We start from the raw sequence: 23,582 nt of genomic DNA, 5'->3' as shown, positions 1-23,582 counted from the left end.
TAACCAAAGGGGGTTACTGTGTGAGCCGGCAGGTCCTCGAGTTATTGCAAGGCAAGAAATACTGCCATATATTTGTTCCAGAATATATAAGTATGGATGTATCTCTTTAGAAAGGTATGTGCTTTCCTCTGTGGCTACTTTGTTGCAGAAACCTCATTTTTGGGGCTTAATTAAAGCATTTTTTAAATATAGCTCATCATCAATAGGAGATCTCCGAAACAAATATGCCCATGATGCTCCTGAATGCAAGACCTTTCTGATGAGTTATAAATCATGTCTGTACATCAATTGGTTATTGCATTATTGGTGGAAACACAGTCAGACACATAGACACACACACACACACAAACATTTTGTCTTTATCAGTTTATAAGAAGAATTTGATGTTAGCATAACATTGGGTTCACACTCTCATTAAATATTCAGGCTGTGCAACTGCTTCTGCGTTCACACAGAGGTCCGGTGCTGGGTGTGAGGAAGAGGGTCTGTTTCACACTGTCTGCACGTCTTGTGGCCAGGAGGGGTCAATAACAAACAGTCCCCCGCTTTCCCCACCCCCTTCCCGCACACGACACAAAGAACGCTAAGAACTAACCCACACACGACCCCAGCATGCTCCGTCTGTGCTGCTAGCTCAGGCTGGCACTAAAGCAGCCAATTTCATGTGGGAGACTGCGTTGCCTAATTACTGGAATTAATAACTGCACCACTTCATAATGAGGCCAATGCATTTCAAAGTCGTTAAAAATTACCAGAGCAATATCTTTACATCTAAGCAGCTCTTCCTCAGGATTTGCAGGCTCCGTACACCGTGCCGCTCAGAAAATATTAAAAAAAAGCAATTGCAGAGTAGTCAGCTGTAGATGTTGGTTTATTGCAATGTTTAAAACTGACAGCAAGGAGAAAATTACACGGCAAAATCTCCTTCTGCAGTTAATGAAGAATTACCATCTACATTTACCGTATTAGAGGGTTCAGCAAAGGCCTCTGCTCGGCCAAGCTGGGTTTGACAGCACTGACACTTTATCTTTGAATGAGCTCAGAAGTGTGTGTCACTACATCATGCCGATCTGTCAGCACTGCTTATCTGCCTCATTGTCATTCTGCTAAAGGATTCAATCGTGGCTGTTCAGACGGGTTTTAACCATCGCAGGCTGAATTTGCCTCAGCGAGATCATAAAATGTATACAGTAAACGTACGGAACAGGCTCCTTAGGGAGACGGTGGAAGCAGAAAGGGTTGATTCAAGAACAAATTTGATAAGATTTCTATTAGGAAATAATATCCTAGGATACAGTATACAGTTTGGTACATGACATGTCAAGTGACTGCCAGGATGGTGGAAGGCAAACTGGAGGGACCTTGGTCTTCTGTTGTCCAGTAATTCTTATATTCTTATGTTCAAATTCCTTCTTGCAAATCCACAACCACTCTCTCTTGCCCCCACCAAAAAAAATCCCATTCCACCACGTTCCAGCCTCAGATGTTTGTCATCTCGGATGTCCTGGAGACAATCATTGAGGTTAGAACATCCAACTGCTGAAGCCCCATTTCTCTGCCAAACCAAACAGCAACTTTTTAAAAAAAATTCTGCACAGCCTTGAAGAGGTGACCTGATCTCACATCGTTTTTTTTACAAAAAAAGTAATTTCTTTAAAGCTCGAAAGTGCTGAATATTGAAGGGATGATGTATGATGGTGTACGATTCACCCACAAAATATACAGTTAATTTACTTTACAGAATATTCTGTGAAGCGCTTTGAGACATCTCGAAGACGTGATAAAGCGCTGTATCAAATGCAAGGATTATTATGATCTCTCCTCATTCACGCCTTCGTCACCTCCCGGCTGGACTATTCCGATGCCCTCCTCGCTGGTCTCCCCAGCTCCACCAATACACTAAATCCAAATAATTAACAACTCCGGCACCCGGACACTCACCCGCACAAATCTCCGTCCTCCCAACACCCCAGCCCTTGTCAGGCTCCACTGGCTCCCAATCACCGAATGGATCGATTTCAAGAACCTCACTTGTTTTCAAATCCCTGCATTCCCTTTCACTTACCTCTCCAACCTGCTTACCCTCCACCACCTACTGCCTCCGCTTGGCTGGCTCCGGCCTCCTGTTTGTCCTTCACGCCCTCCGCTCCACTATCAGTGGCCATTCCTTCAGCCACTATGCCCCAAAACTCTGAAACTCTCTTCCCTCAATCCCTCGCCCCTACCTCCTCCCTCCCCACCTTTAATTCCCACCTAAAGACCTTCCTTTTTGATCGTGCTTATGGTCACCTCCCCCCTCCCTCTCCCCCGTAGCTCGGTGTCAGACTCTGCCACTGTAAAGCTCTCCAGGACGCTGCCCCATGTCAAAGGTGCTATATAAATGAAAGTTGTTGTATGATGATGTATGATGGTGTATGATGATGATGTATGACAATGTGATTTCATGTGAGCAGGCTGCGATTTCTCTTGTATTCTACAGGATACAATATAAGTGTCCACATGTCATGTCACAGATAAACAGCTCTGACTGGCACTTATTCAAAGGAGAAATAACTCCAGAAAACAGATCGCAGATTGGGCCAAATTTCTCTGTCAATGAAAGACTGGATGTAATTCCCCAGTCATTTAATGTCATAAAAATAAACTGGGTGGCAGACTGGATCAGTGACTGTTGGAATCCAGCCCAGACAGATAGAAGTACATTTTCTTCTCTCTGGTGAGTCCTGAAAGGTCCTGAAATGTCTCTAGGGGTTCTTTTTTGGTCAGCTGGGTGTCTGACACACGTGGAAACCTATCACCATGATCAGCCGGGTGTCTGACACACACGGAAACCCGTCACCGTGATTAGCCGGGGGTCTGACACACGTGGAAATCCATCACTGTGATCGGCCGGGTATCTGACACACACGGAAATTCGTCACCATGATCAGCCGGGTGTCTGACAGTCGCAGAAGCTTGTCACCTTGACTACCATAAACATGAACAGGTAACTGAGACGATAATGAGGTGACTGACACAAAACTGTAGCCCGTTTGTTGCCAAGTCAGAAGGCTCCATGGTTTTACACAATTCAGGATTTGTGCCCCAGTAATTGCGCTGAGGTTGTTTTTAACCGAGACAATTCTCAAATGTTGAGACTGAAGCTTTGCAAAAAAAACCTCACGTGGGCGAAGGACAGGGATAAAAACACTCTCTCTTTACAAAGTGCCCCCCAGCACACAGGCAGCGTTACTGTTTTTTGGTTGCTGTTATAAATCATGATCTGTAATTGAGAAAGCAGGTTAATTGAAATGATTTGAAGGTTTATCATGGACCTTGTGCGTTGAAGCTTGGGGATGAATCCATGTTACTTGCTGCCTTTCCAAAGTGAAGCGGAGTGCTACCTCGGGAGATCCGTTTTTAATGAAAAATAAATTAGTCAAAAGGAAGGTTCGTGTTTAGCCTCCAGCTAGTTCATAGTAGCTTTGAATTCAAATTTGTGGAAGAAATTACTGAGCTGAGCCGCAGCGAGAGTCTCTGAAGCCACTTTCCTGCCCTCCGCAGGTGTGGATGATAATCAGCATGCGGCTCCATGGTGTGAAATTAGCTCTCGCAAATAAATGTACTCTACTCGATCGGGTAAACCGCTCGCTCGTCTGCCCAAATAAAACGAAACTTGCTCCACTTACACAGGGAAAAGGCGATGGCTCACAATAAAGAGATCTATTTACATATTGCAATGTTCTGGCTTTATTCCGTAGGTTTAACATTGGTATTATTCAGACTGGGAAGAACCTCAGTGTAACTCCACTGTGTAGCTCACTGTGTGGATCCAGGTGATTGTGGCTCAAGTTGTCCTCCCGCTCTCTGGCCGCTCACCGCTGTGTCTATTCGTCTCTAACACAGCGTTTGGGTATCAATCCTTACAAACCTGCATTGTTTATAGAAACCCTTCATCATTCACTCTCCATCACATCATTTATACATACGGAAGTGTGAGTCTTCCTCGACTTCAAGTTCCTCACACTCGTGTACAAAGCCCTTCACTCTGTGGCCCCTCCCTACCTCTCCGACCTCCTCACTCCCAAATCCACCACCCAGTGCCTCCGCTCGATTGGAATCGGCTCCTGCTCGTCCCTCGCTCCCTCTGCTCCACCATCAGAGGTCGTGCTTTCAGCCACTACGCCCCAAAACTCCGGAACAGTGTCCCTCAGTCCCTCCGCCTTGCACCCCCTCTCCCCTTTGTCAAGTCCTCCTCATCCGTGCTTACGGCCACCCCCCCGGCTCGGAGTCAGGCTCCGCTAGTTAAGCACTCTGAGATGCTATCCTGCGTGGAGGGTGCTATATAAGTAAGTTGTTGTTGCTGCTGCAGCTCTCACATTCTCTGGAGGCAATGGGAGGCGAGTCAGTCTGGCTCAGTCGGTCACGCTCTGCGACACGCTACATGGGACAGATCATCTGACACAGTCAGAGAGAGAGAGTGTGGATGTGTGGTGGAGGGGGGGCTGCTTGTTCTAAGGAGAACTTGTCATTCAAACCATATTTTGAAACTGGTAACTCTCTATTCCGTTTTCTTTAAACTTTATTCTGTTGCAGAAGTTCAGACGCTTACCCTATCAGCGCTCTCTCTTTGTAAGGCTTTGTAATCTATCAACTTTAGGGCTTTTTGCAGATGAGCTCTTACATTCTATCTACAATATTACTGTCTAAGAAGCGTATAACTCAGTCCGCAGACAACGCAAATAGATGGGTCCCACTTGGAATAAGGACTGCAGACATCAATCCAAAAACTTTTTCTTTCTTTTGGATAATTTCCAGCATCTGCAGTATTTTGCGCTTTTTTTTCTCTGCAGAAATCAGGGCAGGATGAAGGACTCCATTAACCAGTTTATATAAAGTGGTAAAGTTCCTCCTTGAGAAAAGAGTAAAGTCACAAGAAAATACTCCTTAAGGAGACTGTTAAACCTCTTCCCAACATCAAGCTCTCACAATCCTCCCCACAGAGTAAGTGAAGTCTTGAATTACAATCTCTGCCGGCTGGAATAAATGAAGCTTTGCGGTGATGGGGGAAAGGATGCAAGGGATGAATGGCTGCTGGGACATCAAATAAAAGAAAAATAACCCCAAACCTGACTGATCATCGTGCTGTACAGCCTCACATGAGTACAGACCCCTCGGCCCCTCAATCACCTGAAGTGCTGAGATATTAATAATCTTCTCCCCAAGAGTTACACAGCGTCAGTAACAGCAATGGGGGGAAGGAAGCTGAAATGGCTAATTTTTCTATTCCTGCCATTGTATTACATAAGTGGAGTCCTGTAGCTCAGTGGTTAGAGCACTTGCCTCGCAAGACCTGGGTTCGATTCCCAGCAGGGCAAAACATTAGGCAAGTTTCCTTACTGCACACGCCTCTGTTTACCGAGCAGTAACCAGTTATTAGTCGATGGGTGGATCGCTTTTCTGGCGAAGTACTAATTTCTTCAATTTTTTAAAAAAATAATAAATTGGCCATTCAATCCACGACTGTTTATGGGACACTGCTATGCAGAATTGGCTGCCGCACTTTGCCACAAAAAAGTCAATTCACTTTACAGTATATTGTATGAAGCGCTTTGAGACGTCTCGAAGATGTGATAAAGTGTGTATCAAATGCAAGGATTTTATTATTATTATTATATTTAGAATTTGGACATTTTTCCCTCCATCTCTTCAATCCCAATGATGGTATCCACTATTGCTGTTCCCCATCACACTGCTGCTCACTTGCTCTGGACAGCAAGTCTGGGAGTCAGTCCCAGGGGCTGTAAGACCAGGTGACACTTCTGAGTCAATGAGTGTTTAGCAGATAAAGGCATCCAACAATATCATATTTCTATTAATTACAGCAGCTTCATCCAACAAAATAACCAGTTTAGGCCTACTGCTTGCAAGGATTTTGTTAAATTCTGATATTCTGATTTCAAGACCATTCCTCCACACATTGCGTGAGCTATTTTTCCCATCCCCATCTGTTCTGAAGGTTGTTGAATAAAAATCTTGAGCTTCATAAAGCAGTTATAACTTTGAGATGTTGCAGGAAAATTTAAGATGCTGTAGGAATTTGTTAAATTGTTAAAATGTCCTGATCTGGAATCCTGCTAAAGGTTCCCAAATTAAGGCAGCGTTTAAGAAATTATCCAATTCAGTTAAAACATTGATGAGGATTTAATAGCTTCAGAAGCGTTATGTTAATTGGGGTTTTAGTTCTGTAAATATTAGATTATGAGATTCATAAGGTTACAGTCTAGACTGAAGCACTCTGGAACGCTATCCCTGCGAGAGGAGCGCTATATAAATGCAAGTTGTTGTTGAAGCTCCAGTTTAGCATGCGGGGGGGAGGGGGATCTGCATCATTGCAGTACTGGCCTTTCGATTGGATATTAATAAATAAATAATCCTTGCGTTTGATATGTAATAATAAAAATCCTCATACATAATGATATAGTGCACATTGTTGATGATGTGATGAGGCACATCTCAAAGCGCATTGAGGAATCTGCACCGTGACCTGTTGTGCCTGTTTATCTGTGGGTGAATGCAACAGTCAACGTTACACACAGGGAGGAATGAAGTGAATCAGCAATTTTATTTGGGGAATTCTTGGTCAAGAAACTGGGAGGAAATCCCTTCTCTTTTCAAATGTTGTCCCGGGATCTTTAACATTTACCTAAACAGACAGATGGGACCTGAACCCACAACCTTCTGGCCTAGAGGTGAGAGGTAACAGTGCTACCAACTGAGCCAAGCCGGGTCACAACACAGCTACGTGCTCAGGTGGAGGTGAAAATCTGTCAAGAGAAGGTTGATTTTCTGGTGTCTCTAGACTAATTGGCCAATCACCTCCTTCCTGGGTCCAGGACCTCACTGGCTGCCTGATTTGTGTTACAAAATAACAGTAACTACACTAGACAGTAATTACCGTGAAGCACTTTAGAGAACATTTTGACAATAAAAAGATGGAAGTTCTTCCTTTCTGTAATGTGTTGTTAACATTCCACAAGCACTCCATGTCTGTGCGCAAAGCTCCATCAGTCAGTCAGCCTCTGTGCCCTCTGCTGTCCCTGTTGCCTGACATGGCCACACGTCAGCCCGTCAGCCCACCTGGCAGTCAGCCCACCTCGCAGTGACACTACGTGGCAGAGCTATGTTAGGCCACAGACAAGAAGTGGCAAGTAACCGGTGGTGACAAGGCATTACCGGCTGCCAAAAGCAATCAGCATCGGGTTCAACCCAACAGCACAGGAGGGGATTGTTAGTGTGTTCAAACCAGGCAGACATGGAACAGCTTCAACACAGGGCAAGGCCACCGCAACGCAGGTTTTAATATTAAATAGCTTCATGTGTATCTGAAGAACTGGATAAACACTTGTTAAGGAATCCAGACAGGCAGACAGGGAGAGGGGTTGGCACAGGGCAGCAGTAAGGTGACGATGTACATTGCACTGGAAACATTTTTCAGTCCACATGGTGAGCCCATTCATGTTTGACCTGATGATGATGACCAATTATCCACATTGTTTCCTTATCCACAATGGAGCTGGTCCAATTAGTGAAGGAGAATTGTCTCTATTTTACTGTAGCAACTGGCACCAGCACACGATGGAGCAAGAGTAACTGCCCAAACACAGGCAGAAGAACCACGAGAAACACACCAGGAACTAAGATGTCCAATGTTGAAGCAGATCTTTGTGGCCTCGGCTGCTATTCTGGGTTGTGAAACTTCCAAATTTCATTGCAAAACTCAATCTCTAATGGCTTGGCAGGGACAGGGGAGTGTCATGTCATCAAGTTACTTGTAAAAAGTGGTAGTCTCCAACTGTGGCAGGGTCTCAGTGCATGCCAATGGGACCACAGTAAGAACCCAGTGTTAAGCACGCTCAGCGAGCTCAGTCAGAACATTGGGTGTCAATGACTGAGCGCAAATACAGTCCTATGGGATTGTTTAGACAACGCACAACCACAAAGATTTTTTTCTGATTTGAACTGTGAAAAATACAACGGTCTAATTCAACTTTTACAATAATAATCCTGGCATTTAATACAGCGCCATATCACATCGCTGAGACGCCTGAAAGCAGGACACGCTGTCATTTATCCCTAAACTGAGCCTTCGTGTGACCCTCAGGACAGGGTAGGCAGTGTGAGGGCTGGCACTGCATGGCACGGACTCGGTCTGGAGACTCCAGTCTTTTGCAGTCCAACTTGTGCTTTTATTTTTTTTTCAAGGTGGGAACCACACACAGACACACTGCAGTCACTGACTGGCTCAGCTTGAAGCTGCAGGATTCTGTGTGTAAAGCGAGTGTGTGACAGAGTTCTCAGGTGCCGTGCTCACCTCACAGTCTTTCTGACAGCTTCTCTTTTGGAATCAATCTGATTACCCGGAGCCGAGCGCTTCCAGTACCATTCTGCAACTTCCCTCTTGTCACGCCAGAGCATCACCCACACTCCGGATCAGAGGGGCCAAAGGGTTTGCTTTACGGGATACTCCCAGGCCCCAAGGCAGACTGTCCACGTCAGCCCAGTGTGTCTGTGCTGGAGCTCACTGCTCCACTAATCCCCAACCCCTCACCTTTTCATCTCTTAAAACCTCCATGCAATTCACTTTGAGATGTGGTGGCCTGAGCCTCTACCCGATGTGAATAACATTTTTTTCCGACCAACCCACTAACTCTCAACAGCAAACCAGAGTTTACACCCTCATTACTCAGCAACAGGAATAATCTTTCACTATTCCCCTCCCCACCCCAAACAAAACAATAACAAACTTACATGTTTCACATCAGGCACCTTTCACATCAGGAGGTGGGTGTTGGGGGGCGTGTGTGGGGGGCCGGGGTCTGGAAATATTCAATGACGAACCTGTTTGACCATTTGCTCTCAACCTTCCTGATACAGACCTATAGGTCACAGTGGGCGGTGTTGTGGGGGTCTGTGACTATCCCACTAAATATGTGTAGAGACCCCGTCACGACAGAGACCCCGTCACAACAGCGAGGCGACTGTGATCACTAAACAATTTGAATGTGCAAAAAAACAATGAATCCATTATTCATAAACGTCTCCAGACAAAGCCTATAATGTTGTGCCATATCCTTCACCTAGATCAGGAGGGCAGCCTCTCTGTCTGTCTGTCTGTCTGTCTGCCTGCCTGCCTGCAGCGATGCTGGCTCTATAATAATACCTTTGAAACAAAAGACTCCAGCCGTGTCCTCATTAAAGAATCGAAACCAACGGAATTTAATCCTCGCTGCGTGATAATTCAATTTCATGATTGCTTCCCCTCTTTTTTGAAATTCACACAGAACGTATTAATTCAACATGATGAATCCTGTATCCAAGCCACTGGAGTGAATAATTAAAATTAGCTGATAAAACTTTCAGCAGAACGAGTCGGTGAAATTGCTGAACAGATGTGTCATTTTAATGAAAATCCACACACAAACGCTCTCCCCTACGGCAGGATAAACATATTATCCCCACGGCGCAAACTTAATTTGGTGGTAAATACACTGCGAGTGGCTACGGGGAGAGGAGGGGGGAAAGCAGCTTGTCACACTCAGTAACTTGATTTTCCCCAGCACCCAGCACCAGCCACTGCCTGTGATTCATGCAGCTCCATTGTTGTGCCAAATCCCAAAGAGAACCTATTAAAATGCAATAATCTCCTATTTAAACAGAAACAATAACCATTAAATTTCCTGTGGATTCAAAATTGAGCACAAGCCCCATCTGGTAAGGATGATTAGAGGGCCACGTCCAGGGAATTTCATTTGCAACATTGAAAGAGTAAATCTGAGAAGATTCGGTCACAGGGGGAGCTCCGTAAGAGCTGCTGCTGTCACCGCCAAACACACGCCAGCCCCCGCCAAACACATGCCAGCCCCCGCCAAAGACACGCCAGCCCCCGCCAAAGACACGCCAGCCCCCGCCAAAGACACGCCAGCCCCCGCCACCGTCAAACACCAACAGATGGAGACTTTTGAGCCAACAGACAGGGCTCCAATGGTCAGAATCCCAGAGTTGACAGCTCCACAGGACCAGCAAACATTTTGATCTCCAGGTTTGAGTTGATTCACTTTAAATTCCAACAAAATTTGTTTAATGTTCAAGATAAGTGGGGGGGGTGGGGGGTTGGGGGGGTGGGCGCGGTAGGAAGGGGGCATTTAGCAACTGCTGGTCCAGGGTCTGCATGTATATAGGCCTATCCACTACAGTATCTTGTCCTCTCCATCTCTCAACATCTTACATTCTCTCAGTAAAAACAGATTCTTAATCAGCCCCAAAGGCAAATGAAAGAAAGACGGTTTCTGTGCAACATTTCTTCATATGATACTGGCCTCTGCTCCAGGGAATGTTTAATGCTCACAAACTACAGGCTTTTATAATGCTAATTTAAGAGAAGGCTTTAGCCAAAGGAAACAATTCATCATCTTAAAGAGCTGCACCGTTGGCCCCAACATAAAAACCTTTAGGTCTCGGGAGCGGCTCAGATGCTGCTGTTCCATTTAAGATCAAAACGTCAAAGCTGTTGTCGACATGTGAGGGGAGCTGTAGTGAAATAGCATTTATACTGTAAGCCACAGAATTGACCTGAGCAGAGATGGAAGGCTCAAACAAACAGCTCAAAGTGCTTCACAATGACGGATTGGGAGCCTGAGCTGGGGGGGGGGGGGTGGGAGGGGAAATGGAGAGGCCTTCAGGCAACACTTGAAAACGACAACAACAACACAAGATTACATGTGTATAGCGCCTTTCACGTTGGGAGGACATCGAGCTGGGGTCAGTGGGGGAGAAGGGAGGGGAGGGGAAGGGCAGTGGCCGATGGCACGGTCGAAGAGGAGGGTTTTGAGGCAGGACCTGAAGGAGGCTAAGGAGGGGGCGAGGCGGAGTGGTGGGGAGATGGAATTCCAGAGGTTGGGGGCAGAGTGGCTTAAGGCTCTCCCGCCAATGATGGGGCGGGTGGGTCGGGGGACGTGGAGCAGCCAGAGCCGGCTGAGCGGAGGGAGCAGGCGGGTTGGTAGGGGGTTAGGAGGTCGCAGAGATAGGGTGGAGCGAGGCCATGAAGGGCTTTGTAGGGGAGGACCAGGATCTTGAACTGGATCCTCTGAAGGATAGGGAGCCAATGGAGTCGGGCGAGAGTGGGGGAGATGGGGTCACGGAGTTTGGTGCGGGAGAGGACACGGGTTGCAGAGTTCTGGCTTATCTGCAGTCTGTGGAGGGAGGAGTTGGGAAGGCCGACAAGCAGGACGTTTGCATAGTCGAGCCTGGAGATGATGAAGGCATGAACAAGAGTTTCAGCGCCTGAGGGGTGAGGTAGCGGCGGAGTCGGGCGATGTTACGGAGGTGAGGGAAGGCAGAGCGGGTCATGGCTTGGATGTGGGGAAGAAAAGACAGTTGAGGGTCGAACAAGACCCCCAGGTTCCTGACTGGCGGTGAGTTGAAGTGTTCAACCATGGAGGGTGATGCTGCCACAGTCTGAGGTGCGGAGGCGCTGGCGCGAGCCAATCAGGAGCCTCGTCTTGTTCACATTCAACCTTAGGAAATTCAGTCTGTCAGGACAGCAGTGGTCCTGCAGTTGAGGGTGGAAGTAGAAAGATAGAGTTGGGTGTCATTCGCATTGACCCCATTCTGCGGATGATGTCACCAAGGGGGAGCATGTAGATATTAAAGAGGAGAGGGCCAAGGACAGAGCCCTGGGGGACACCAAATGGGACAGTGGAGGTTGGAGGAGAAACCGTTAGAGGCAACAAAGTGGAGACGGTGAGAGAGATAGGAATCGATCCAGGCAAGGGCAGGTTCGTGAAGATTAAGTAAAGAGGAGAGGCGGTGTATGAGGATGGAGTGGTCGAGTGTCGAAGGCAGCAGAGAGGTCGAGGAGGACAAGGAGGCAGAGGGAGCCCTGATCACAGATGTTCAGAATGTCACTAGTGACTGTGAGCAGGGCTGTTTCTGTGCTGTGGGTAGTGTGGAAGCCGGATTGGAGGGGTTCAAAGAGGAAATGGCAGGAGAGAAAGGAGTGGAGCTGGGAGGCCACGACTCGTTCCAGGACCTTGGAGAGGAATGGGAGGTTAGAGATGGGGCAGTAGCTGGAGAGGAGGGATGGGTCCAGGGAAGGTTTTTTCAGGATGGGAGTGATGATGGCTGGTTTTAGGGGGATGGGAACTGAACCGGTGGACAAGGAGAGGTTGATGACATCGGATAGGAGAGGGGCCAGAAGGTGGAGCTTGGAGATGAGGAGAGAGGTGGGGATGGGATCGAGGGAGTAGGTGGTGGGTTTGAGTTTGCGAACGATGGCGGTGAGGGAGGAGGGAGAGATAGGGTCAAAGGAGTATGGGGGGGGAAGGGTGGGGGGTGTTCATGAGGGAGAGGTGATGTGGGGGTGGCTGTGGACGGGGCTGAGGAGGCTGAACGTATCCCATCGATTTTAGATTCGAGGAAGTCCAGCATCTCCTCACAGTTGGAGTTTGAGGAGAAGATGGGTGAGGTATGGGAAGGTGGATGGAGGAGTCGGTTTGTGGTGGAAAAGAGAAGCCTGGGGTTGTCCTTTGCCTCCAAGATAACCTTGGAGTAGACGGACGATTTGGCGGAGGCAAGAGTGCAGCGGTAGGTCTTGTTGTGCTGAAGACAAATCTGCCAATGGACCATTAGTTTGGATTTGGTCCAGGTGCGTTCGGCAGCTCGCACTTGTGTCGTGGGTAACGGAGATGACTGGTGTACCAGGAGGATTTATGGGAGTATGAGGCAGTTCGGGAGGTGAGGGGAGCAAGGGAGTCCAGAATGGAAGAGAGGGAGTTGTGCAGAAAGGAGTGTGAGCAGGGGAGATCGGTCAGTGAGGGTCAGAGGTGTAGAAGTTCAGATGACTCCAGGGCAGTGGAGAGGGAGGAAATTTTTTTCCATGGACAGTATATGATGGTGGAGGGTTGAGAAAGGGGAAGGGGTACGGAGGTGTTGAGGGAGACGAAGTGTTGGTCCGAGATGGCTTTGTCGGTGATGGTGATGTCCAAGATGGTGAGGGCCCGGGTGTGGGGGAGATGGGCAAGGGGTTGGGCAGACAGGTTGAGCGGGGATGTGGGTGAGGGAGGAAAGGTTGGCTCCTGTGGGTGAGGGTCGGTGGGTCTTGCAGTGAGAGTGGGGGAAGGGGCAGTAAGGGTGGGTGCTGTTGGACACCCGATGGTGTCTACCACTGTGGCAGAGTGTGAAGGGACAAGGTGGAGGGTTCGAGAGAGGACAATCAAAACCTGTTCAAATGCATGCCCAGAACAGCTGTGCTCAGACAGTGCTCCAGTCCTCGAGAGGACGGATCACAGACCCTAGTATAACCCGAAGAAACCCGAATATATCACGGACCCTGATATACCACAGAACCCCGAAAAAAAAATACCCCGAACTTTTCTATCTTGCAAATATCTCTTCTGACAATATTCTTACAACCACATCACAGCACTGCACACATTTTAAAATAATCTTCCTTTAAAACTTTGTACCCAGGATTCCACCACGGCAGCCACAACACAGCATAGGGTATTGTGGTCATTGTCAGAAATGTCTCCCTGTAATCTATTATAATCCCTCGAGTTAAGATTTATAGGAGAACGAAGATTCTATTAAAATGGGCTCCACGTGTCCTGGCACCTGAGAGAGTTGCACTAATGAGCTGTACAGTAACTCAGGAAATAGGGGATTCTTCCCTGAAGACATCATCCAATTGTCTACGGTCGGTCCTGGCTCCCAGTTCCAGCCCATGTTCACAGGCACCACGTGAATAAAGCTAACCCTGACACATATTCAGTTGGTGGTCAGAAAGGATTCAGTTTAGATAATGGGGAACTAACTAAACCCCAGGGGCAACAGACATTTCTTCACATCTCTTTCTAGTCCTTTTTGTACATAAAATGTGGAGTCCTGTAGCTCAGTGGTTGGAGCCCTGGGTTCTATTCCTGGCAGGGCGAAATGTTGGACAAGTTTCCTTACTCCACACACTTGTTTACCGAGCAGTAAGTAGGAACTGGGTTGTTAACGATTGGCAGATCGCTTTTCTGTTATTCCTTCAAAAAATAAAAGCCAATAATAATTTGGTCACTTCAATCCAGGACTGTTTGTGGGACGCTACTGTGTGCAATGCTATGCCATGTTTCGCCCACAAATATACAGTCAATTCACTTTACAGTGTATCCTGTGAAGCGCTTGAGACATCTAGAAGATGTGATAAGGCGCTATGTTAAATGCCAGGATTATTATGATTTTAAAACAATTTTGATGGTGTCTTCCTGTCGGGGGGAGAATATCTGGCAGCCAGGATCTTGAATTTGAGCTTTGGAGTTGAGATTGCGGTGATGGACAGGCACAACAGCCAATGTCTGGCCTACCTGAGGCTGAGACAGCGAGGAGCTGCTGGGGAGCAGTGAGTGGGCTTCATTGAGCCTCATCTATGTGAAACATTGACTCACTTCCTTTCTCCATAGATGCTGCCTGATCTGCTGAGTGTTCCCAGCAACTTATGTTTTTGTTTCACCTGTGTGTATGCAATGGTCCACCCGTGTACTGAACGCCATCAGTGGGTAAAATAAGTTATTATAGTAATCCTCACATTCAAACACGTCAACAATTTACTGTAAAGTGTAATGACTGTGTACTTGTTACAAAACGTTCCAGGTTAAAACGTTCCAGAATTGCACTGCTTTAAGAAAGTATGGAAACGGAAAGGCCACTTGGTCAGTCTACTGTAACCCAAAAACAGCAAACTCTAAAATATTGATCCCAGATAGCTCTACTAAACTCTCACCTCCCTGCCCACACACATACAACACACTACACACACCGACACACACACAAACACATATCCACACACACATACCAACAACGTTTCTAAAGACATTGTGAAACAGTGGTTACCACTGCTGTTGCCAGACAGCTGGAGGCCAGCATTGTTTCCAGTTTTGCAGCATTTTAGTGGTCCTCACAGGACTCCTCCTTAATACCAGGGCTAATGATCACATCACATCCACTATTTAAACCTTCAAACTCTAGAATTTTGCTTTGTGTTTCCAACAAAAGAGTCTCACGCAGTTTGGAGTCTTTCCCTGGTGTTTCCAGGGAAAGGAATGCAATACCTAGCATTCAATCCAACACAACTTCCAATTCACATTCTAACATTGATTGAAGCAAAAAAAGAGTGGAATAATAAAATAACAAAGGCCAGTTTCACTCAGTGACCACAGGGGGAATTGAGACCTTTTTGCACTTCCTGAGATTAATCCTTTGAATATGGGGCAGACCTGGGCTGGCAATGTGATGGATCGGGGACTTGTGTAGCAATAGAAAAAAATGGCCTTGCAATCATTTTTGAAGCAGTATCCATTGTACGCAAAATCCTGGAGCCCAGATTTCACAGGAAAGAGCATATGACATGATTCCTTTTGCAGAAATTGCCCATGATTCCCCTCCAAGCCTTATTCACACACAGGTTTGGTGTGAGCCTGGAACCTGGCTGGGTTGAGTTGAAAGCAGTGAGGTGGGTGTTCCTGGAACACAAAACAAACACTAAGTCATTCCCAGCACCAAGAGAGGGTCTGGGAAGCAAAACCAATTGGTCCAGGATTACAGCAGTCATTGTACCAGTGGTTAAGCACAAGCAGCTAAACATCCAGTCTGGCAATGGTACGTAAGCAACATTCAAACACTCACCAATCCCCTTCAATAACAAACAACTTTCCCAAATGCTTTACAATCAATCAGTACTCGGCTGAGACCATACTTCTTTACAACAAGAAGCCCTGAGTGTGGAACAGACATAACAGGCAGCCGATACTCTAAGGAAACTCTTCGCCTGCAAATAACATCCCATTCCTCACAGCTCCACTGGCATTCACTTGGATGGACTCCCTTTGATTTGCCTTGCAGCAGCGTCTCACTCGCCTCTCTGGGGCTTTGCAGACCGGTTGAGCAGATAACAAAGCTGTCAGGAAGGGTTTAGTTGGGGAAATGTATACTGCGTTCTCCAGGAAATGATGTGTACAAAGGGGTGAGTTGTGCTTTACCTCCGGGACCTGGGCTGTGAGTTGCCTGGAATTTTGCAAGTGGTAAATGGACGAGGAGACAGTCGATTAGATCGTATCTCGTCTGTTTTAAGTGACTGCTTTTCATCTGTGTGTGTGTATACACACATGAGGGATTCAGCCAGAAGAGAGCTGACAAAGATCTTTATTTCCAGGCTGTTATGATTTTCCACAGAAAGACATCTCAAACCTTTGACTCCCGGCTACGTTTTTTGCTCAAACTGGGAATTTTTTTTCTAGGTCTTACAGAATGTCAAACACAATACATGTGGGAAATGGTCTGTTCTTGTGAATAACCGTTTGGTCTCTTCTTCATTATGATGGCTCGGTACAGAGTAGTTTGATTTATGAATAGAATTGACAACTGCACAATATAGCTCCTTGATCCCTAAGTCAATCAGGTTAGAGCTACAGAATAATCTCCAATCACACAGATCTCTGCTCTGCTATTCAACTCTGGCTCATTCCCTCCACTGATAACATCTCTCTCCCCATCCAGAAACCATCAAGGCCAGTGTAGATTTATTCATTTCAGTCGGTACCTCTGCTCCAATATTTCTTCCTTCACCATTCACTAGGATGACACCAGGTATGAGATAATGGGCTAAATTGGGGCTTTTTCCACAGGAGCAGAGGAGATTGAGGTACTTAAGATACTGAAGGATATGTTAGGATGGAAGGAAAGGACTATTTTTTTCGGATGGGAGTCAACAATAAGGGGACAAAATCTCAAGATTGTTAAGAAAATTAAGGCAGGAGATAGGAAGCATTTCTTCACTCAGTGTTGTTCGGACTTACACTGTTGAGCCTGGATCAGCAGAATCATTCAAAAGATAACCTGATAAGGGACTGAGCATTAAAAATGTTTAATGAGAGAGAGAGATGGAAAGTGGGATTCATTTAAAAGGTAGGAACAGCAGAGACAGAAAGGCTGAACAGCATTGGGCAGAAAAATTCCCTCTTTCTACCATCAGGAATATGAGGTTAGTGTTCATAGAATCATAGGCCATTTGGCCCATCGTGTCTGTGCCAGCTCTTTGAAAAGAGCTAACCAAATCAATCCCACTCCCCCACTCTCTCCCCATAGCCCTGCAAACGTGTTCTCTCCAAATAATTATCTACTTCTCTTAAAAGTTGTTGTCGAATTGGCTTCCACCAGCCTTTCAGGCAATGCATTCCAGATCCCAACAACTCGCTGTGTGAAAAAAAATTCTCCTCACCCCCCCCTCTGTTTCTTTTACCAACTCTATATTGGTTTTACTCCACTTTCCAAAGCGTATTTCACATAGAGAGATTACAATGGCTATTGGAAACCTGATAATGGAGGCTTCCAATAATATCATTCTCAGGCCTGGATTACAGGCTCTTCCCAGGAGATCGAGTGGATGAAATGTGGTCCACAGAGGGTAGGTATGGTGTGGCTGTGAAAGAAATAGCCCTTTTCTTGTCGCACGTCACCTTGTGCTCTTACATGTTCCAAAGTAAATTGCTTTTGCAGAGACGTATGGCAGAGAGCAGATGTGATGAGAATCTCATGCAGATGTTCTCCTCAGAAAATGTTCCGGTGATTTTGAATAAGTTGGCACTTTGTGCACTCAATGTATTTAAAAGAGATTGTTTTGTAAGATAAACGAGGTGACATTTTAGACCCAGCAGCTCAGATCACACACACACACACTCACACACACTCTCTCTTTCTCTCTCACTCTGAAATCCAGTGCATGTCCTCGAACACAGCCCTGATCCCAAGTCGCAGGATATAAACTAATCGCACGAAACTGAAACAGATGCTCCTTTTCCCCGGCTAATTCCCCTCTTCCTGACCAGGCTGATCCTCTCAGTAAAAGGCCACTGATAGGTTAATCTCCACAAATCCCACCAAGCTGCTGCTCGCTTCCACGACTACAGTTTCCTCCCCCCCACCCCACTCACACACATACATTGGACTGTGTCACATTTCTCTCCCCCACTCACCCCCCCGGCTACTTCAGATGCTCACGGGCACATGCAACACACACACAGAGCTGATCTCGCCATCACCCTGCACTCTCCATAAACCCTTCCTTAATTAAAGTGTGAATGTTTTGGGGTAACATTTATTTCGCATGTTTTTAACCCCTTTGACTTTGTGTGAAGTTCTTTGTTTGCTGCGAGCACTCGGCCCAGTGGGGAATGGAGAGATACCGGCTTGGATGGCTGCAATGGGGAGTGACAGCTGGCTCTGGGATAAGCAGCCACAGTTTGGGAGCTCGGTCACGACGTGAGCAAACAGAAAACATTCCAGTCAGCTTTCACTTGGAATTGATGCCACTTGCTGACCATCAGGCAGCAGCGATCATCATCAGGACCCCCACCACCCCCCCTCCTGACCTCAGCACCAAGAGGGAAACAATCACACTGCACAAACGTTGGTGAGTTGCCAGCGTTGCCCGTACGATCAGTTCTGTGGAGACATCCACCGAGTTTCACACTTAAAATTGCTTTTAAATCTAAAATGTCCCACGAACTTGACTGTGGTAAAAAAAGACAAAAGCTGCATTTGGAGACGGTGCTTGGAAATGGGCTGCTGTTTGCTAAAGGGCAGGGGCAATGTGGCACTGAGCAGTGGGTAAGGAGTGGGTGAGCAGTGTGAGTGCGATCGGTGCCTGTAATATAGGCTATTCTCAACCACTCCTGTCCCTCCCTGCCAATCTCAGTGAGATGACATCAATGACACACGCTTCCTCTGCTCCTCGGAGATGACGATACTCCATGTTAATATGCAGCAGCGTGGAGTTTAGGCTAACATTCCTGTAGTCAGTCTGGAAACGTTCTAACCAGAACAAGCCTCTAATCAAATAAAACAATCAAGTCCCTTGAAAATTGGCTGTTGCCTTGATATAAAATGCTTCGCTTCTCCCCCCCCATTAATGGTAATATAAAACAAGGACAACGCTGATACTGTATCTTATTACGACCAGCCTGTGGCACTGAGCACTCGCTCTGGCCCTGGTTTCATTATCAGCCAACAATCTCCCAGTCTGGCAGCAACAACGGCAACTCTGGTAATTGAGTTTCCCGTGTACAAGCAATCAGGAGACGCCATGGGGGCAGCTCACACATCATCAATGTCGAGGACATGTGGGATGTGTCATTTGGAAATAGACTCAATGAACAATAAGATGGGCCAGTACTGTACAAACAGCCCAGGGAATGGGCATGAGGGGTTGTTAACCAGAGGGACTATTTTCTTGGATTACAACAACTACAGCTTATTATATAACATCGCTCACACAGGGTAGCGTCCTAAAGTGCTCGACAGTGGTGGGGTCTGACACCGAGCCAGGGGGACAGAGAGGGGAGAGATAACCGTAAACACAATTAAAAGGGCAAAAACTAAAGATCATCACAAGAAGGAAAAAAAAGTTTCATACAAGGATGATTAGAATACTTTGGTTCAATAGCTATCTGTGAGAGTACAGAGAAAAGAAGGGATTCTCCTGGTGACCCGGCCAACGCCTCCCCACATCAAACTCATTCACTTCACGGCTTTGACATTGCTGTGCACAAATTGGCTGCTGTGCCCACCCACAAAACACAGTCACTACACTTTACAGTAAGTGTTTTGCGGGGTCCTGATGTGAAAGACGTTGTATCAAAAGGAAGGATTATTATTAAATGCGAATATAATATGCACTGATTATTATTGTCTATTACTGTTCGCTGTTTTTAGTTAGAATCGGAATCTTTGCAGCCATCTGTAAATTCTCCTGTGACCAAAGGGAAATGAATCTGTGATAATATTCTGTAAATCCTTGGGCTGTATGGTACTTTATGAAAATTGCTCCAAACTAAACATGAAGCTGTGTAATTTCATCTGTTCTTCAAATAATATTGTTGATTTGATAAAAAGGAAACTGAGAAATGAATCCACTGAAATGACTTATAAAGACTGTGTAAAAGACTACAGTGATTTTGCCACGTGAGAAATCTAATCTTGTAAATTAATGCGACTTGTAACAATGGATAAAATATTGCGACACAAAGATTCACACCAGTCCTTGTCAGGCTCCACTGGCTCCCAATCAGCGAACGGATTCTCTCACTTGTTTTCAAATCACTTCATTCCCTCGCACTTACCTACCTACTCCGATTTGCTTACCCCCCACCCACTGTCTCTGCTCGGCTGGCTCCGGTCTCCTATTTGTCCCTCGTGCCCTCCATTTTACCATCGGTGGCCATGCCTTCCACCACTATGCCCCGAAACTCTGGAACTCTCTCCCTCAAACCCCTCCGTCTTGCCCCCTCCCTCCCCACCTTCAAAGACCTTTCTTTTTGATCGTGCTTATGGTCACCTTTCCCCTCCCTCTCCCCCTGGCTCGGGGTCAGACTCTGTCACTGTGAAGTGCTCTGGGACACTGCCCCACGTGAAGGGCACTGTGTAAATGCAAGGCTTTGTTGATTCAACCCCCAAGTTAGGGGCCACATAGTGTACAACATGAACACAACAGAAGTGACAAGCAGAGACTATGGAAGCTGAGAATGATCACACGAGGGATATCTTGTGACGGAAGCAAACCCTTAAGGCTAGTTAACTAAAGCCAAAGAACGTGTATCATGTGGCCACAACTCTACAAACCTGGTTAAACTGTAGCCTGGTTTCCAAGCAGAGTGGCAGCAGACAGCTCCTTATCCTGAGCTATCAGGTACAGGGGCTGTTTGTAACCCAGTAACAGAGAAGTGATACCCGAAGCCGGGGCTTGGCAACAGCTTCATCCACTTACAATTTCAGTGACTTGACATTGAACCGGGGGTGTCAGGGGACACTTCTGACAGTTGAGTCACACACACATCAGCAGAAATCTGTTCACCAGCACCTTACAATCCTTCAACACCCCCCACCCCACCCAACACACTCTCTCCACTCCCAGCTCCCCGCCACCCCTCAAACACACTCACTCCCAGGCTCCCCCCACCACCCCATCTCGTGTGCACAGGAAGGAAGGCCCACCCATGAGGTCATCGGCTCTTTCTTCTTCATCCCGTCAGGAGATGGCACTGGCTCTGATCTTGCCACTGATGGCACTTCACCAAATGTAGAGTTGGTGAGGAAGGCAGCTTTATATGCATTTAGCCAAAGCTAGTTTGCTGGAGTTGCCAGGGATCCGCTGCCTTGACTGTGGAAATAAAAGTCGTTTTGGGGGGGTTTGATACAAGTTTCACTTCTACATAAAGCAAAGACATGTCTCGACCAGGAATACTTCACAACAGAAATTTCCAGAAAATGATGGGTCCCTCAACACCCTGTGTCTGGTGCCGTGTGTAAAATCGAATTCTGCACCGTTCCAGAGGTCCTGAATATAGCTACAAAGACGAACAGCCCTCTCAACCTCAGAGTGCTCTGTGATAGATTATCTCCTCCTACTAAACCTTAACCAGCAGCAGCACAATGCAGCAGAGCTGGGTCGAGCGGAGAATATGAAGATAAAGTTTCCTGGGAAAGGGTCTGAGGGCAGACAGCGCAGTTAATTGCAATTAGAGAAATGGTGGCTCTGTTTTGATTGTAGCTTTATTACTCATTACTTAGTGTGACTGGGAGGAGAGAGCCTGCAAGCAATGCAATAGAACTGCAATTCTCCTTCTCTCTACTCCGTGCACCAGTGGCATTGGGAAACCTGAAGCTGAGCATGTTAATCACTTTGGCCGCTCACCTGAAACCTTTTCACTAGCCTCACGCCTCAGTCTCCCCAGAACCCCAGTCACTGGGGCCCTGAGGACAGGCACCTAAACCAGCCCGTCCTCGGGGTCCCAATGACTCCTGGGAACACAATCCCTCATGAAAGAAATCTTTCATGGCATTTCTGTTGTGCAGTCCTGTAGCTCAGCGGTTAGAGCGCTCGCCTCGCAAGCGAGAGGACCTGGGTTCGATTCCCAGCAGGGCAAAATGTTGGGCAAGTTTCCTTACTCCACATGCCTCTGTTTACCTGGCAGTAAGTAGGAAGCCGTTTGTTAGTCAATTAGTGGATCGCTTTTCCGGGGGTAATAATCCTTAAAAACAATAATTTGGTCGCTCAATCCACAACTGTTTGTGGGACACTGCTGTGCGCAAGTGGCTGCGCTGCATTTTGCCCACAAATAAATATACAGTCAATTCACTTTACAGTATATTCTGTGAAACGCTTTGAGACATCTCGAAGACGTGAAAAGCTCTACATCAAATGGGAGGATTATTGTTATTTACCCTAAACCCGTGCCCTGGTCCTGCCGTTCTGGCAGATCAGACAACCTTATTCAGATTTCTTATGCACCTCGACAGCAGCCCTGCGGAGACTACGCTTTTCATTGCTACAAAGCCTGGGTTTATCCAATCATTTTTATCCAAGTTACACCAAGGCCCCATCTGCCTGTGAAGCTGGAAGTTAAAAATCTCGTGGCATCTACTCCTAAAAAGGGAGTTACAGAGTTTTTCCTGGTGTCCTGACCAACAATCCCCCGGAAAACAATTATTGCATGGTTGTTTGTGTGAAATGGGCTGCTGGGTACACGTACAAAATACAGTCACTACACATCACAGGAAATTCCGGAAAATGCTTCGAGAAATCTTATGTTAAATGGACAGAATCTTCTTATTATAAACATTCCCGGAATTAAAATGAAAAACTTTGTAGTACATAAAGCTGCAAAGCTTCAAATTATTCTGATAAATAAGGGTCTAAACACAGATAGCAGCGACAGCCAGTGATAGAGATGGTGAGATGTCACAGGGTGAGAGCGATGCAGGATTAGACAGGCTGCTGTGAGATCTGATTTACTGGCGTCAGACTACTCAGGGAAGACGGTGGGGTTTCTGCAGTAACAGAATTGTGGGAATCTTTTCATCAAAGATCTGAAATGAAAAATCGATAGGGGGTGGAATGGGAGTGACTTCTGCAGTCGGCTGTTGTCACGCAGTCTCTGTGCAATTATGGCTGTGGAGGACAGAGCCACAGTAATCTCTGATGGTTTCCTGAGAGATGTCAAAGTGATGACCAGAACCAGTGTAATTGCCTTTGGCCCAACTGACACCGTTACTGTCAAATCATTTAACAGAATAGCCACACGTTATCTGTTAAATGTTTGTGTGTTGGCGTGGATACCTCAGACACAGTGAGGTGCAATACTGGGGAGACCTCATCCCAAGATTGCCCAGGCATCAGCACCCCAGCCAAGGCCAAGGCAGGCCACACATCCTCCATTCAAGGCATGAGATTTGGGGCATGGAACTTTGCACTTACTTTCTCAGCAACAAACCTTATACAACAACAACAAAATTACATTTGTAAAGCGCCTTTCACGTCGGGAGGACATGCCAAGATACTGAACAGTCAGAGATCAGAACAGACAAACACGAGAGTGGCAGGTTACAATTATAACAACTGGATACCATTCCTCAAACGTAGCATTGGTCCAGAGCCTTCTCTCCCTTAGAAACACCAGAGGGATAGAGATATATTATGCACATTCTGCCTATATTACCCTTCCTTGCAA

At 46.6% G+C, this 23,582-nt stretch overlaps 1 protein-coding gene and 1 non-coding gene across 2 annotated transcripts in view; one reads left to right on the top strand and one right to left on the bottom strand.

The window, feature by feature from the left end:
• The window catches only part of auts2a (activator of transcription and developmental regulator AUTS2 a), a 174,366-nt gene that overhangs the window by 103,352 nt on the left and 47,432 nt on the right, over positions 1-23,582 (bottom strand). The gene's annotated exons all lie outside the window — the stretch shown is intronic.
• Positions 21,923-21,998, top strand: trnaa-cgc. Its single transcript has one exon. It is a non-coding gene; the product is annotated as a tRNA-Ala (tRNA).

This window comes from Callorhinchus milii, unplaced genomic scaffold (genome assembly GCF_018977255.1).
Source record: "Callorhinchus milii isolate IMCB2004 unplaced genomic scaffold, IMCB_Cmil_1.0 Scaffold10, whole genome shotgun sequence".
Taxonomy (NCBI): domain Eukaryota; kingdom Metazoa; phylum Chordata; class Chondrichthyes; order Chimaeriformes; family Callorhinchidae; genus Callorhinchus; species Callorhinchus milii.
The sequence above is the reverse complement of the archived record's forward strand: the minus strand, read 5'-3'. Positions and strand labels throughout refer to the sequence as shown.